The 18,279-nt window shown below is 46.1% G+C and overlaps 1 long non-coding RNA gene across 1 annotated transcript in view; it reads right to left on the bottom strand.

The window, feature by feature from the left end:
- The window catches only part of LOC121004601, a 23,264-nt gene extending 5,889 nt beyond the window's left edge, over positions 1-17,375 (bottom strand). The window contains exons 1-3 of the long non-coding RNA XR_005779789.1: positions 17,365-17,375; positions 14,073-14,080; positions 10,843-10,845 (exon numbers count right to left, since the gene is read on the bottom strand). This is a non-coding gene — a long non-coding RNA (uncharacterized LOC121004601). The remainder of the gene's footprint in view (positions 1-10,842; positions 10,846-14,072; positions 14,081-17,364) is intronic.
- Positions 17,376-18,279: the final 904 nt, after the last annotated feature.

The raw sequence follows: 18,279 nt of genomic DNA, 5'->3' as shown, positions 1-18,279 counted from the left end.
GACTGGGTCCTATACCAACAGACGGAAACGGTACTAAAAAAAGAGAACGAGCCCGACCAAAGTAGCCAGGGAAGGCGTAACAGGCTCCCCTCTTGAGCTCTCCAACCGGTATCTCACTTTGGATGAGACCTCCGCCTCCTCTTCATCCGGGGAGGAGGTAAGAAGTGGGGTACCGGAGGCGAAGGTGGGAGAGCTTCCAGGCGACCCCGTGCCCCTCTCTGGTGTGGATGTAAGATCCCCAGAAGAGGAGGCAAACCCGATTCCCGGAACTAAGAAAGGCAGGGGCGGTACGCAAGAGGGAGCGGTGGTGACAGAAGGTATGGACACCACCGTCTCTCTCAAAATGTCTCTTTATGAGGATCAAGGAAATGTCTCTTTATGAGGATCAAGCCTTTCCTTTTTACAAGTCGGCAAGTGGTCTTTGGTGGGGACTTTAACACCATAATAAGGTCCCAAGATAGGGGAGGCACCAGAGACCGGCTGGCTTATGATAGTATAACTTTAAATAGCATAGCTAGTGAGGCTCGTCTGGTGGATGTCCACATTAAGCACACCCCAGACCATGGGGGTTTCACTTACTATAGAGGAGATAGGATTAGGTCTAGAATAGACAGGTTTTTTTTGAAGGAGGAAGCTACCTTCTCACCCTTAAGGGTTGTGGAGGTAGAATTCTCAGACCACTGTCTGATTATGTTCTCTCTGAATATTTCAGAATCCCCCCAAATGGGAAGAGGTTACTGGAAGCTGAATGCGGGAGTCCTGGAGGAAGCAGAGGTGAGACAATCCTTTGAGGACTTTCTTCAGAATCAGGTAACCTTGCTGGATCTCTGTGACACTAAGTCAGAGTGGTGGGAGGTATTCAAAGACCGGGCTGCAAAGTTCTTCCGCCAGCTCTCGAGCCTCAGGTCTCTGGACAGGTACCGCCTGTATCAGAGTCTGAGGAGGAAACTCGAAGATCTGGTCTCGACTGGAGGTAGCCGCGAGGATATCTCCAGGGTGAAATCTTTGCTCAAGAGGTGCCAGTATGATAGACACACATCTTTGGTTTTTGAGAGGGACTTCGGGAGGTACCGCTCGCCCGACCCCTACAGAAACTGTAAGATGTCAGTGAAGAGTAAGTTAATAACAGGACTGGTTGATCGTACGGGGTCTCTGAACAGGTCCAGATAAGGGATCCTGGAAGTCGTCAGATCCTTTTACTCGTGCCTCTTGGGGAAGAGGGATCTGGATCGGGACAAGATGTCGGCTTTCCTGGCTGAAGTCACCCCTGAGTCAGAAGCTCACCTCTCTTTTGACGTTTTGGTAGAAGAGATCAGAAAGGAGGAAGTTATCCTGGCGGTGGAAGGGTTAGCTCTGAAGAAGTCGCCAGGCCCGGATGGCTTAACATCCGAGTTTTATAAGACCTTTAAGAACTCTTTATGTCCCCTCTTGACTGAGGTATTCAATGAGTGTCTATCCTCGGGCACTCTGCCTCAGTCAATGAGGAGGTCAGCCCTGATCCTTCTGTCAAAAGGTAAAGATCCGAGCCGTATTGAGAACTGGCGTCCCATAGCGCTTCTCAATACGGACAGAAAGATTCTGGCCAACATACTGTTTAACAGGCTGGTGAAGTTCGCGCCTCGACTTCTTTCGGTGGCTCAGCATTGCTCAGTTCCAGGCCGCAGCACTTTTAGTGCTGTCCTCGGTGTCCGAGAGGCAGTGGAACAGAGTAGGGCAGGCCACTGGAGGAGGTACATGCTGTCTTTAGATCAAGCAAATGCGTTTGATCGGGTGAACCGCGAGTACCTCTGGTCGGTCCTTCTGAAGCATGGCCTGCCGGGGGGGTTTGTCGATTGGTTAAAGATCTTGTATGCGGGGGCGGAGAGTTTCCCGCTTGTGAACGGTTGGTCTGGCTGCCCTTTTGAGGTTGGGTCTGGCGTTCGCCAGGGTTGTCCTTAGAGCCCGCTTTTATACGTGTTCGCGATTGATCCCTTTCTTAGGAGGGTCAATCGTGGACCGTTGGCGGGAGTCGGGATGGATCCGGCGGCCCCGGAAGCCACTCTGAGGACAGTAGCGTACGCTGACGATGTCACCATTTTCGTGTCCTCGAAAGGGGAGGCGGAATACGTGATGTCTGAGGTGGATCGCTACTCGGAGGCATCCGGGTCCATGATCAATCAGGATAAGTGTGAGAGTCCCTGGCTGGGAGGGGGTGATTCAGCTTTTGATCTCCCGGACACCCTCCCAGGGCCCCAGTCGTCAGCCAAAGTCCTAGGCATCCATTTCGGCCATGGGGATTATCCCACCCAAAATTGGGACGACAGGCTTAAGATCGCCGCTCAGAAGGTCGGCCAGTGGAAGGGCTGGTCTTTGACCCTCAGGGAAAGGGTGCACCTGATCAAAGCTTTCTTGCTCCCTTTGCTGATCTATTTGGGCAGTGTGTGTATCTTGCCAGAGCCTCTCTGGACTCGGGTTTACAGTCTGTTCTTCCAACTCTTATGGGGGAATAGACTGAACCTGATCAGGAGGGAGATGACTTACCGCACGAGGAGACTAGGGGGGTTATCTATGGTCAACCCCGTGGTGTTTCTTGTAAACACATTTGTTAAGGTTAATCTGGCGAACCTCTGGATGGAGAGGGCTTCTCCGTGGGTAGTCTCCTGCCGGGGGCGGTTTCGGCCTTTCTTCCAGGAATGGGAGACGGGAGGGCAAGTGAAGGACTTGCGTACGCCTCACGGATATCTTCCGGCTTATGTCACCCCGATTCTGAAGGTAATCCGCCGGTGGGGTTTGGAGGTAGGGGAAATCAGGACTCTGTCAAGGAGGTCCCTTGACGAGAGGGTCTTGTTGTCCCACTTCCAAAAGCCCCTGGCCCTCAAGGATTGCCCAAGCCGGGATCTAGACAAGGGGTTACAGTTGCTATATTCTGCAAGGATCCCCTTGAAGTTTTTGGACTTGGCTTGGCGCTGCTTTCACGGGAGGCTGTATGTAAGGGACAAACTGAAGTACAGGAACTCTGATGAAAGGGGTTGTCCCCGGGAGGAGTGCGGCTCCATACTGGAAAGTATGGAGCACTTCCTGCTTCAGTGTCCCTTTAATACAGAGGTGTACAAACGGGTGGGAGCTTCCATTGGCTGGTCTAGGCTAGCCAGCCTCTCCTACGCGGAGTGGGCCTATGGAGTGCTCAGAGACCTGGGAAGAAGGGACCTGTGCACATGTTTTCTAGTTAGCATAGTGGTTAGGTTCTACACGTGGAATGCACGATGTTTAGTTTCGACGAAGCAGAAAGTCCTCCCAGTGGATGAGGTGTGTAGGAACATTCTAGGGGACCTGGTGAAGGTGCGTTCTCTTGAGTACGAAAGACTGGGTACCAGTAGGGCCTCTCTCCTCTGGAGAGGCTTTGCTTTTAGTGTACCGTAGTCTAGTAGTACTCCTCCTGGTGGTGGGCTGATACTCTCACCCTAGGTTTATGTTTTGAAATAAAGCATATGGTTTTTTGAAAGGCTTGCAAAGGCTGAACTTGGTCCTTCGGGAGTGGTTATGTGTGAGTTATGGTGATGTTTATTGGTGTGGTATTATATATATTATTTATATATTATCTTATGGTAAGTGGGGGTTAGTTAGTTAGGTTGGGTGGGTTAGGGAGAGGGGAGGGCACTTTTAAAGTGTGGGGGGGCCTGCATCCAGTCCTGGACTAAGCGGACATGGGAGGACATGGGGCGAGGGCTGGATGTGGGTGGTGGAGGTGGGGCTGGCCTCGAACTATGCGGACATGCTGAGGACATGAGGCGGAGGTCAGCCCTGAGGGTCTTAGTTTAGAATAGGGAGTGGCTAGGGACAGTTTAGGTTAGGATAAGATGTTTAGTGTGTAGTGTTATTATATAATTAAAAAAAAAATAATTAAAAAAAAATCCCCCAAAAAAAAATCCCCCCAAAAAAAAAATCCCCCCAAAAAAAACAACAAACAAACAAACAATTTTTTAACATTTTTTTTTTCTTTAGGGGCAGGTTGCCCAATGTTATATTATGTTATGGCGAAGTAGCCTTGTTTTGTTTACAGTTTGACTTTTTGATTTTCTTTAGTTTTATTTTTCTCCGTTTATTTTTGGGTTAGGATTATAGCCGAACCGGCTAGGTAAGTTTTATTTATTATAGTGTGTTGTTTAGTAGGTTTATAGTTGTAGGTATGAACGTGTGTGAGAATGTGGCTGGGGCAGCTGGAATGCTGTCTTTTGTTTAAGTTTGTTTGTGTTTTGTATATATTTTTATGTTATGTTTTGTAATTTTATATAAAATAAAAGAGTTCCAGCTCCAGCCAGCAAGGAGGGAGGACGTGCTTGGGTGGAGCTCCTGAACCTCCAGAGGCAGCAAGGCCCAGGGTGATTTCATCTTAATCCCCTGGGCGGAACCAGGCTTGTGGGGAGAGTTTCCACCTTTCTCCCCAGCCCAGGCCCTGCCTCTACTTTAAGGAGAAACTCCTAAATGGGGAGCGCTTCTCAGATATGGAAGCTGAAATTAAAAAGGATCTGTATGGGGATGAGGGGGGTGAGGGGGAAGAGGTATGCTCTGGATCCCTGGCATCCCAGGCAGGATCCCAACCCATACTGCCGGAGCATGCCCCCCCCCCCCCCGTCTATGGACTCAGTGGCAATTGAGACTTACAGTGGTGTACCCCCGGAGCAGTTCTGCTTACCTTCGTCTGAATCAGACGATGATGGGATGTACAGCGAGGAAGATGGCGGTGGTGGACTGTTAAAAGAGATTAAATTGCTGGAATCCCCTGTTGATTTACAGGGGTTTGCTTTTGGTGATGAGCTGCTAGAGAAGAAAAAAGAAAAAAAAGAACAGACATGTTTTGTATATGTGCCTGCGGTGACGGGCAATACTGCCCAGTCGGGGACCTCCGGAGCTGATGGCCACTCCCCTGTGGGAGGGGGGGTGGTCCGGCACCGGAGTTAGCCCCCGTGAAAGAGGTGGCCCCGCCGTTCCGGCGTGTAGGGTGGTGCTGGGGCGGTGCGATGGGGTCACCGTTCCTCCCACACATAGCAACATGGAACCTGAGACTCCGCCTGCGGCTGCCAAGTTGCGGCGGGGATCGGGGAAAAGGCAGAGAGTGCGGTTGGAGGCATGGCTAGGGGTGTGTCTGGGCGCCCTCCTGTCGGCGCGCATGTGGGCGCGGCTGGGGGGGTGCCTGGTCTCCCGGAGGAGAAAGTGGAGGAGAAAGTGGACGCGCGGGCGCGATAAAACGTTCGCGCGTTGAAGATCCGGGGGCCGGGGCTGCCGGGAAGAATAGGTCTGCGGCGCTCCGGTCCTCGGTAAAAAAAGGAGTCATTGCGCCAGAACATATGGCGGTGTACGTTGCCGCTGGACAAGCCCCCTCTGTTTCTGCCTCCTCCTCCAGCGCTGAATCAATTGCTGGGGAGGGGGGGGGGTATGATCGTCAGTGCCCATATCCTAAGGGCAGCGGGGGGGGGCTTGGCCAGTGGCAATGAAAGTGGCAGTGTGCAAAATGCTAATGATAAAAATGTAAATAATGTAAATAATGTGGTGACATCTGCTGCGCCAGCTGTCCCAGCAGGGAGAGGGGGTGATTGCAAGCGGGGTGTTGATAGTAGTAGTGGTGGGGGTGCTGCATCGGGTCCCAAAGGTGGGGGGGGACCGGGGGTCAGCGGACCGTCGCTGAAAAAGTGGCGGTTGCGGCTCCTGGTATTCGCCCTCCGGAGGGATCCGGTGTAGCATCTGGTACTAGCTTAGTGGGGGGGGGGCCGGTTCTTCCTGCGGCTGTAACACCTGGCAGAAGTTATGCCAGTGTGGCTGCGGCCGTGGGGGGCTGCCCTCGTTGGCTTCCTCATACCCGGGAGTCGCGGTTGGCGACTTGCAACGGCGACACCTGGAGGCTCTCAGAAGGGGTGAGAGTTCAATAACAGTAGAGGGTGAGAAGGTAGACCTATCCTTATGGATAGACAGGCACGGCCTGCGGGCTTTCCGAGAGGAAAGGGGAGGCGAGACCACCTGGTCCCTGCCCACAACCGGCCCTGGGACCAGACGGAATGTAGTCTGTCTCAAGTGGAGAAGCAATGATGCCTGCCCTACAAGGAAAAGGGTGGTGGAGCTCCTGCTTGGGATGGGTTTCAGGGTGGTTGACATCTTCACCCTGATACATCCCTATGGTTCCAGGGAGTTCGACATCAGCTTTGCCCGGCCGGAGGGCCTAGAGCTTTTGTGGTCCGGGTATGAGCTGGTGAAGAACTTACCGGATTGGAAGGGGTTTTTCGCCCAGGCGATAACCCGTCAGAACAACGTCAAGAAAGTGACCGTTTTGAACCGTAACGAATCGCTTTCTTGCGTTGACATTCTGACCTGGCTAAGCAGGTACGGTGACGTCCAGGGTGTACCATCTAAAAACCTGGACGAATTTGGCATTTGGTCGGGAGCCTGGACTTTCAATGTGAAGTTGAAATGTCTGGGAAGTACGGTTTCCCACATTCCATCCTCTGCCTTCATCGGCCAGGATAGGATTCTTTTTTTCTACAGGGGGCAGCCTAAGCTCTGTCACAAGTGCGGCAGCCCTTCACACTTCAGCGCCAGCTGCCAAGTGCAGAAGTGCGCGTTGTGTGGAGGGACAGGTCACCTTGCCGCATCTTGTAAGGAGATTAGGTGCAACCTGTGTGGTGTGCTCGGACACGCATTTAGTCGTTGTCCCCTCTCAGAGGTTAATGCGGCCCAAGCTCACGCAGGAGTGGGCCGGGAGGTCCCTTCGGCTGAGGCGGGTGCTGGCGGAGACAGTCGAGTTGAGGGGTCAGTGAAGACCAAGAGCGGTCCGTCCCGGCAGAGGCGGAGGGAGAGGCGCCAGGCGGAGAGGGAGCGGAAGGAACCCCACCACAATGGGGTGATGTCTGCCCCTCCCCAAGTGGCTGACTCCCGTAGTTCGGAGACCCTAGGGGACAGGGAGCTAAGTGCGGAAATCAAGAGACTAGACCGAGCCGATGGGACCCAGTCTTCGCACTACGAAAGCGCAGCAGAGGGTAGTGAGACTGGGTCCTATACCAACAGATGGAAACGATACTCAAAAAAGAGAACGAGCCTGACCAAAGTAGCCAGGGAAGGCGTAACTGGCTCCCCTCTTGAGCTCTCCAACCGGTATCTCACTTTGTATGAGACCTCCGCCTCCTCTTCATCTGGGGAGGAGGTAAAAAGTGGGGTACCGGAGGCGAAGGTGGGAGAACTTCCAGGAGGCCCCGTGCCCCTCTCTGGTGTGGATGTAATGTCCCCAGAAGAGGAGGCAAACCCGATTCCCGGAACTAAGAAAGACAGGGGCGGTACGCAAGAGGGAGCGGTGGTGACAGAAGGTATGGACACCACCGTCTCTCTCAAAAGAGGTCGTGCCGCCTTAGAGGATAGCCCCGGGAGGAGTAGGAAAGGTGGGAAGGATGGAGGACATTCAGCTTAAACACCAAGTATGGCGGTACCCACTCAGCTCACACTGGCGACCATTAATGTCGCCAGCGTTAAATCTGATGCGGCTCGCTACGCAGCCTTTGATTTTTTCAGCCGTGTTGAAGCTGATGTTTTATTTTTGCAGCAGACCAGACTGTCAAACTTGGCAGAAGTCCACAAGGCAAAGAATACACAAATACAATAAAATTAGCTATCTGGGTGCCCTCACATAACAACATACAATTGCATGAATGCTGGCGGTTTTCATGCAGCCAGCATAGGAACGTTACAGCCCACCTGAACCATATTACACAAAACATATATACGCTTGGTTCTTTAAAGTGGCATACACATATGCAATAACATCGTACATACAGGAATGACAATATACAGTGGCTGAGTTTGCCACAATGTGCTTTTGTTGTTTAAACTTATTCACACACACACACACACACACACACGTATTAGTTTAGTTATATTGGATAACATAAAGTCCCAAACTTACAGTTCATTACAAGCAGGGTAAAAAGACAGTACTATCGCAACACACTACAGTCTGTCACCATTCTGGTTCCCTTCTCAGATTGTTCTGCGTTGGGATGGCCTGTCCACACTTTATCTTAAAAGCCTTTTTAACAGCACCGTTATGAGAACATAGGATGGAGTACGGGTGAGACATGTCCCACCCAATGTCTATGTTAACTATTTAAACCCCGTTCAAAAATCAATATTAACCTCTTCCCGACCGCAATCTGTATATATACGTGATAGCTGCACATACCCCGTGCAGCTACCACGTGTATAAACGTCAAACCAGCTCTTTAATCCAAGCGCTGCAAAGCGCTTGGATTAAAGCTTCTGCCCGTGCCCTGCTGCTGTCACGGACAGCATACAGTGCAGTAATGCCGGCAAGGGACCAATCAGAGTGGCCCCTTGCCGACAATCGATCCGATTGGTTAGTCTGTGCAGACTAACCAATCGGATCGCGGCAGTGAAGAAAATGCCGGTTTCATACTCTGATCTGCGCTCTGCAGATCAGAGCATGAAATCAGGTAGGGTCCTCATAATACCCCCCCATCTGTGCCCCCGATCTGTGGCTGTGCCCCTCCAAGCCCCCCCTTGTGTCCGTCTGCAGATCATCTAGAGGCAGGCAGCTGCCCTGATGCGGTCCGCCCCCTCCCCGCCCCATGCTTTCATTCTGACCCGCCCATCCTGCCCCAGCCTCCCTCAATATTGGCGGCCATACCCCCCCCCCCGATCCCCCCCCTTTCCAGCGCTGCCCCCGAACCCCCCGATCCCCCTGCTGTTTGTGATCGCGGCGGCTCCATTACTGAGCCGCCGCCATCTGCAGAGAGTGTCAGCTCTATGCTGACACTCTCCTGTAACCCCATAGATGCCGCGATTGCGGCATTTATGGGGTTAATAGAGGGAGGGAGCTCCCTCTCTCAACCATCGGGGCTGCAGCGCTGTGATTGCGGCACCCGATGGTTGCCATGGCAACCGGACGCTTTGCAAAAGCGTCCGCTGTTGCCACCTACAGGGCATCTAATAGTATTATACTTTGCAATGCAAGAGCATTGCAAAGTATAGTACAGCCATCAGCTTCACTGGATCTTCATGATCCAAGTGGGACTTGATAAAAAAAGAAAGTGAAAATAATAAAAATGAAAAAAAAAAATGTAAATGAAAAAAATAAATTGCCTTTTTCTATAAAAAAAAAAAGAAAAAATGAAATAAACTACACATATTAGGTGTCACCGCGTCCGTAACAACCGTCTCTATAAATATATCACATGATAGACCCAGTCCGATAAACACCATAAAAATAAAATTAAAAAAACAGTGTCAAAAAAGCTATTTTTGTCACCTTACATCACAAAAAGTGCAACAGCAAGCGACCAAAAAGGTTTATGACCCCCAAAATAGTACCAATCAAACCGTCACCTCGTTCCGCAAAAAATGATACCCTATTTAAGACAATCGCCCAAAAAATAAAAAAGCTATGGCTCTCAGACTATAGAGACACTAAAACATCATTTTTTTTGTTTCAGAAATGCTATTATTGTGTAAAACTTAAATAAATAAGAAAAAGTATACATATTAGGCATTGCCACGTCCGTAACGATCTTTTCTATAAAACTATCACATGACCTAACTTATCAGATGAACGCTGTAAAAATAAATAAATGAAAACTGTTCCAAAACAGCCAATTTTTGGGTCACCTTGCCCCATAAAGTGTAATAATGAATGATCAAAAAATCCTATGTACCCAAAAATGGTACCAATAAAAACCTCAACACTTTCTGCAAAAAACGAGCCCCTGCGCAAGACGATCGGCAGAAAAATAAAAAACATATGGCGTTCAGAAAACTAATCCAGCACAATCTACCTTCCAAAAACCGTATGGCATTCCTTTCATTCTGCGCCCTGCCGTGTGCCCGTACAGCAGTTTACGACCACATGTGGGGTGTTTCTGTAAACTACAGAATCAGGGTAATAAATATTGAGTTTTGTTTGGCTGTTAACCCTCAATGTGTTAAAGAAAAAAAAATTATAAAATGGAAAATCTGCCAAAAAGGTGAAATTTAGAAATTTCATCTCCATTTTCCTTTAATTCTTGTGGAACGCCTAAAGGGTTAACAAAGTTTGTAAAATCAGTTTTGAGTAACTTGAGGGGTGTAGTTTATACAATGGGGTCATTCATGGGGGTTACCACTATATAAGCCCCACAAAGTGACTTCAGACCTGAACTGGTTCTTAAAAAGTGGGTTTTGGAAATTTTCTTAAAAATTGTAAAATTGTAATTGCTTCTAAACTTCTAAGCCTTCTAACGTCCTAAAAAAATAAAATGACATTTCCAAAATGATGCCAACATAAAGTAGACATATGGGGAATGTTAAGTAATAAATATTTTATTAGGTATCACTTTCTGTTTTAGAAGCAGAGAAATTGAAATTTGGAAAATTGTGAATTTTTCAAAATTTTTGGTAAATTTGGGATTTTTTCATAAATAAAGGTGAAATATATTGACTCAAATATATGACTATCATGAAGTACAATGTGTCACGAGAAAACAATCTCAGAATGGCGTGGATAAGTAAAAGTGTTCCAAAGCTATTACCACATAAAGTAACGCATGTCAGATTTGTAAATTTTGACCTGGACACTGGGGCATCAATGACCCTTGGTCATGAAAGGGATAAACACAAAACTCCAGAAACAAAACAGGTGTGCTTATTCCAGACGTACTGATTAACGTAAATTCGTTTATATTTTTCACACTTTTCAATCTCGTCGTTGCAATATTATTGAAAAATAAAATGATTATAAAAAGTAAAAAAAAATAAGAGCCCTATCATTTATACCAATAAATATAAATTTATGATACAAATCAAATATCATATGTAAATTATGACCTCAATGACAGACTATTCATGGACTAATGTTAGGTAAAAAAAAAAAAAATCTGATTTTATATAGACGTTTAATCTGAAAAATATATTTTTCATATTATTTTTTTCACCTACAATCGCCAATAGTGAACAGCTTTATACAATATTCACTAAATTGCATTTAATCAGATGTCAAACTAATAAACCCATATTTAAAAATTACTATATATATATATTTAATTATAATTTTTTATTTTTAACAGTAATTAAAGCCCTGAAGGACAAGGTGAAGGTCCTTCAAAGGGACCATGTCGCACTACTGCGGCAGTTCCGGGAGCAGCACTGCCGCAAGATAAGGGAGCTGAGGGTGCTGTACTCCCACCAAATGGCTGTCCTGGAGGAGCAGCACAGCAAGGCGGTAGAGGAAATCCTCAACTTAATTAATGTTATAAAGGCCTTGCCTTAAGGCCAATTGTTAAATTGTTATTTTATTCAGATTTTATAAAAATATTATTTTATTTGTTGATTTATATATTGTGTGTTTGTTTTTATTTTATTAATTGAAGTTTTCCTATTCATTTCAAAACATTAGTTTACAGTAAGGCCCCTATACTCCATCACAAACTCATCAGTACACTGACAAACATCACCTGCATGTACATATAAAATTGGCATTATTTGTCCTACACAGAAGTTCAATGCATATTGATAATAGCAGTAGTCCTTGATAATCGTTGAGTATATTGCCTACACATAATTATTAAGCAATTGGATAATATGAGCATTTATGGTTGGTGTAGGCCTTATAATCCACCGTTAATCTCTTATTTAGAAATAATTGTGGATACCCCACAACAAAAAAAATAAATCAGTAATTATAAGTAAAATGGTAAAGGCATGTTGTAAAAACTAAACAGCACGGATCCTTTATAGTGCACTTATTACAACAAAATTTAAATGTCCTGGCATTGCTTCCGCCAAACAGACCAAAAAATGTGATTACATGACTCAGAGTATAGGAATTCTCCAACTGGTGAGGAACATTATATAGTACGTATTTTTTAATTAAAATTTTTTAAAGCTGTGTCTATATATATTTTGCATGTGCAAATTATCATTACATTATTGTCAATATTTAAAGAAATATATAAAAGTAAATATCCCTATATACATGTGTCATTCAGGCTTCATTAACAAAACCGGATTGTCACACGGATGAGTCTAACGCCAGTCAGACCCAACCATGTAGATAGATCAACATGGAAGTCAGCCATCCCTCCCAGGACAACAGACAACACCATGTTAGAACCTTAATCCGTAGAAGAAAAAAAACATAAAAAATATTTTTTTTAATTAGGTTCATCAATAAGTCGAGTAATATTTTTATTGCACAAGACCTTTTGACAAGGGAAAGCCACATGCGGTCCACAACTTGCTACATCGTGAACCACAACATTGGTGCCCCAAACCCAATTTTTTAAAATAAACAAAAGATAATAAAATAAAGTAAAATAATTTAATTTTGTAAATGAAGCCAAACAACACTTTTTTTTTATTGTATTATTGATATACGTATTTCTTAGTCTAAATATTGACAATACATAATTAACACAGCACATGCATGAATATGAACAATCCAAAACATGTTTTGAGAATTCTACACTCTAGACTTGTTATAGTGCAAAGTAGAAAAAGTGATCCATGCTGGTTGCCTACGCACAATTAAGAACCTTCATGTTTTACAGTTAACACTGTAGTAAAATGCAGACTCAAAAGTTCTGATTCATAACTCTGCAGAATAATTGAATTAAATAACCGTTAAGTACACTGTTTTAAAAAAAAAAAAATAAGGTCGTAAAGGTCTCAAATATCTTGTTTGTACATGGATTTAAATTAGGTCTAATGCTCCCTGAACCACTAGTTCACATTTGATACAATATGCATGATGCCATTGTCTTATTCTAGACTGCTCATGGCATCACGGAAGAAAACATTAATTAATGTATTACTAACCTGGTCACTTGATCTGTTGATTTAGTCTTTTGACCTGATTCTTTAAAAACATAATGTTGCTCAATGCTGAACATAGACTGGGACAACTCTAGCAACGCCAGAATATAGCACTGGACCAACAAGCTTGTACAGTACACACTAGTCATGATGGGTGAATCACTTCATCTTTTTTGGTTGAGCCTATCACTCCGGAACATGTTAAATCTTGAATCATTCAAAATCATAAAATTCTGATATTGCTCCAGAGTACGATCTATAAGCTCCCTAGCATGAACATTTTTTAGATATCAAAATAAAAAAAATATTATATATGTTTTTTCATTAGGGTATTGTCAACAAATGTTCAATACCAGCAGCAGTAGATCGAGTGTTATAATGCCCCTAGATGACTAGGATAGATCATGAGTCAGGACAGGCGGCATCATCCACCAGAGGTTTTTAGAAAATTTGATTGAATGAGGCCCACATATAGCTAGGCCCAAATCATCAGGACATGAAGCAGCAGCAGTAGATTGAGTGTTATTATGCCCCTAGATGACTAGGATAGATCAGGAGTTAGGACAGGCGGCATCATCCACCAGAGGTTTTTAGAAAATTTGATTGAATGAGGCCCACATATAGCGAGGCCCAAATCAGCAGGACATGAAGCAGCAGCAGTAGATTGAGTGTTATTATGCCCCTAGATGACTAGGATAGATCAGGAGTTAGGACAGGCGGCATCATCCACCAGAGGTTTTTAGAAAATGGTATTGAATGAGGCCCACATATAGCTAGGCCCAAATCAGCAGGACATGAAGCAGCAGCAGTAGATTGAGTGTTATTATGCCCCTAGATGACTAGGATAGATCAGGAGTCAGGACAGGCGGCAGCATCCACCAGAGGATTTTTTAAATTGGTATCAAATGAGGCACACATATAGCTTGTCCCAAATCAGCAGGACAGGCAGCAGCAGCAGAAGCAGCTAAAGCAGCAGCTAAAGGTGCATCCAAAATATATTACACAGAATGGCCCCACGAAAACTTCCGGTTCCGGCGCTGGTATGTGAGGACACAGAGAAGCCCGCTCCTCACTGTGCAGCTTTACATCAGCCCACTATCAAGCCCCCGCTCCTGTTTTAAGGAGGGGGACATTGCATAATCGCCGCTGCAGAAGTACATGGAGCGTTACCTGCTCCGAAGCGGGCACAAAAGCGTCTCCTCAAGCCGAGAATCTCAGGCCGCCGAGTGTGCGTCTCCCAAGATGGCGCCGACTCCAACTCCTACCACAGCGGAGAGGCAGACCGACGGGAAGGAGCATATGGATGCGCTTTGCTCCACACAGGTGGATATGTTTGAATCGGAGGGGGGCAAGGTGGACTTAAAGGCGTTGGCAATGGAGGTGGCAAAACAACTAGCCCCTGACCTTATAGCGTCATTATCCTCCACAGTGCAGGCAACGTTAAATAAGCTGCAAGAGGAAATCTTAGTGCATGACCACCGCTTTGAGGAGCTGGAGCAGAGGGTGGCGTGCATGGAGGAGGATGCTACGGATATCTCCACCAAATACAATGATCTGCTTAAACTTACTAATCATCTAGCAGACAAAGTTGATGACCTGGAAAACAGATCCAGGAGAAGCAATCTGAGGCTGGTGCGTGTTCCTGAAACAGTGCAGCAGCATGAGTTACGCCATCTTTTTGACTCCGAACTCCCTCAGGCTCTTGGTCTCCCTGGGAAAAGGAGGGTAGAGAGAGCTCATCGTATTGGCCCACAGAGGGACATCCAGACTACCTCAGCATCCCGCCAGCAGCAGAGGCCACATCAAGCCATCTGCAAATATCTAGATTACTCTGATAAAGAAGAGATATTGAGAGCGTACAGACGTCACAGAGAACCGCTCGTCCTGAGAGGCAGTAAGGTGCTCCTATTTGCTGACTACTCTGCTGAGGTTCAGCGTAAACGAAGGGCCTTTAGCAATATTTGCTCTGGACTGTATCAGAAGAAAATTAAATTCCAGCTTATGTTTCCAGCTATTCTCAAGATTCAAGATGCAGACGGATCGACTCATCAATTTGCTGACCCTACAGAAGCAGAGGATTTTATTCAACATCTGAGTGCTGCGGAGACAGAACCAAGTAGTCCTCGCTTGGATTCCAGGCCCCAGGGTAAATCACCCAGGCATCAGGACTGGAGTAGAATGTCTGCTGGACTGTCTGCTAAAAGTCGAGCTTCTCCCAAGAAATACTGATCCCCGTGTCGGCATCTTCCTGCAAATGTCTGAGAAAGGACAGGTTTTTTGTTTGCTAACTTATCTTTTTCCACAGGAGACTGCATTGAACACGGAGCCCTTTAATGGGATATAGGCTGCCAGTGAGGAGGGTTGGTGGCTTACAGGGTATTGCCAGAAAAAAGGAAAGTCTACAACTTAGAGTAATATGCTACATTGGATTTACGTGTTTACTTGTTGTCCTCTTTTTATGTTTGTTCTATATGTTCATGGGATCTACACTCACAGTCTCATAGGCCGTCATATACTGGGTTTAACTGATCAGGGGGACACTCTGCTGGGAGGTGACCTCTTGTTATTTGTGGGCCAACAAGTACATGGCCCAAGGTTTAGGCTGTTAGATCTGAAATATGGCTCGACCTGCAGCACGCTGGTATGAGAATAGCTTCCTGGAATGTTAAGGGGCTGCGTTCCCCGAATAAACGCATGAAAATACTGCGCCATCTGAAGCGCCTTAAGGTAGACATAGCGTTGCTGCAGGAGACCCATCTCCCTGAGGAAGATTTCCACAGGATGAAAAAGATGTGGGTGGGAACTGTAATAGGCTCTGCCGCCATGGGGAGGAAAGCAGGAGCTTTGATTCTGCTTGGAAGTCATCTCTCTTCGGAAATACACTCAGTTGAATCTGATGACGTAGGTAGAATGGTGCATATACACATTTCGGAAATTATAGTATATACAATATATACGCTCCTAACCAGGATCAGAAAGCTTTCTTAGATACGGTACAGCACAAATTGCTGAGCGACTCACATCCATACAAAATAGTGGGTGGGGATTTTAATCTTGTAATGGACGTCCAAGAAGATAAGAAACCTGCAGGTCATAGAAAACCGGTAGACTTGTTGGCGAGATTTGCTGACTCGGCTACTCTTAGGGATTGCTGGAGAATCCACCACCCCCAGGACAGGGAGTTCTCACACTACTCGAATGCGCATGATAGTTGGTCCAGAATAGACTACATATTTCTATCCCCTGAGGCCCTTCACAATGTGTTGCATGTCTCAATTGGAGATATGGTGGTCTCGGACCACTCTCCTGTGCTGGTAGATCTAGCTGACAGGTTTCCCAGGGGCGAGGACTACATTTGGAGATTCCCTAATTTTCTAGTAAAGGATGAGAGTTTTCTGGCCTTATTACGGGGATGGTGGATGGAGTATAGCACTGATAACCAGGCTCATGTTCACTCCCCATTACTGTTTTGGGAAACCGGGAAAACTGTGTTGAGAGGCAGACTAATATCTCATGTTTCCTCATTGAAAAAAACGGCCAAACAACGATATCAGGCAGCGAGTGAAGTGGTGCGCAGGGCGTATGGTGACTTCCTTCGGGCTCAGACTCCGTCAAACAGAGAAAAATGGGTCTTGGCCCGAAGGGACTTCGACATATGGGCAGATAAATTGGAAAGCATTAGAAGAACAAAATTAGAGTCTGAACTGCACAAGTTTGGGCACAAATCAGGGAGACTGTTAGCCTCTCTGGCCAAGGGTAGGCAGCCTAGGACCCACATACATTGTCTACGGAAAGGTGACGGGACCAGGGAGCACAGACCAAAGCAAATAACAGATCTTCTAGGAACTTATTTTTCACAGTTTTATCAGGACAGCAAAAATGTTGAGGGAGAGAATAGCCTCTTTTTAAGTAGCCGGTCTCTTCCAGCCCTCACAGAGAATCAGCTCTCGATTCTTAACGCCCCTATAACTGCTGTAGAAATACAAGCCACCATCAAAACTTTTCCTTCTGGGAAAGCCCCGGGTCCAGATGGGTACACGGCGGACTTTTATAAAGCTCTGAACGAACAACTATCTCCTATATTGACTACGGCCTTCCTAGACATAGTTAATGGTCATGTTATTCCAGAGCACATGAATACTGCGTTAATCACGCTCATACACAAAAAAGGAAAGGACCCGGAAGACCCCTCATCTTATAGGCCTATTTCCTTGATTAACCAGGACTTGAAAATTCTGTCAAAGCTCCTTGCTAATAGGTTGGCGGACATACTTCCTTCCTTGATATCACCGAGACAAACGGGTTTCGTCAAAGGAAGGTCGGCTGTAACCAACATAAGAAAGGCGTTCTTGGCACTGTTGGTGGCTAACTCCGTGAAGTATAGAGGAAAGAATCCAGCTATGGTTACCCTAGATACGGAGAAAGCTTTTGACAGCATTAGCTGGGACTGGCTTAATCATGTATTGGATAAAATGGGCTTTTCAGGTCTTTTCCGCTCGGTCCTTACTAGGATATACTCGAATCCCCGTGCACGGGTAAGCACACCGGGCTTTTTATCACCACGTTTCTCTCTGCAAAGGGGAACGAGGCAGGGATGTCCCTTGTCCCCCCTCTTATTCGACTTGGCTATAGAACCGCTTGCACAATATTTAGACTCATCTGATGTATTTGAGGGCCTGGAGGTGGGTTCCCGTCAGCTCCGACTAGCATTGTTTGCGGATGATGTAGTTTTATTTATGGCGAACCCTGTTTCAGACTTGGCCAAGGTTACTCAAGTTCTGCAAACTTTTGGAGAGTGTTCGGGACTTAGGGTTAATTATTCCAAAAGTGAGATTCTATTTTTACGCGCCCCAACTATTAGCAGTTCACTAAGGACTGTGGAAAACATACCTATTGCTAGCTCTTACATCACGTATCTGGGCATTAAAATAGGAAGAACAATGGAGTCGGTGTATAGACTTAACTATGGACCCTTGATCTCTAAAATTATAGCTGAATTACAAAATTGGCGTACTCTCCCGCTTTCACTGATGGGGCGCAATCATTTACTTAAAATGATGTCGATGTCCAAATTATTGTACCCAATGCAAACAATACCCTTGCTTTTAAAGCACGCCGACGTGAATAGGCTGAGAAGTGCCTTTACTGATTTTTTATGGAAGGGTAAACCACCAAGGATTGGCTACCACAAACTAACAGCACCTGGGGAGTTATGCGGCATAGCCTCTCCTGATGTCAGACGTTATAATCTTGCATGCATGGCTAGACACATAGCGGATTGGGTGAACAAAACCAACTATTACTCCGATTTCCTATTGGAAAGCGAATTCTGTGCTCCTTGGTCTCTTGCAGCATTATTGCATGCAAGATTGACATGTATTCCAACAGTAATTAAAAGCTCTATTCTTATTAAGGACACCATAGCGTCTTGGAGAATATTAAGACGGAAGTATTGGCTGT

The sequence above is a fragment of the Bufo bufo genome, chromosome 6 (assembly GCF_905171765.1).
Source record: "Bufo bufo chromosome 6, aBufBuf1.1, whole genome shotgun sequence".
Lineage (NCBI taxonomy): Eukaryota > Metazoa > Chordata > Amphibia > Anura > Bufonidae > Bufo > Bufo bufo.
This window is presented reverse-complemented; position numbering and strand designations above follow the sequence as displayed.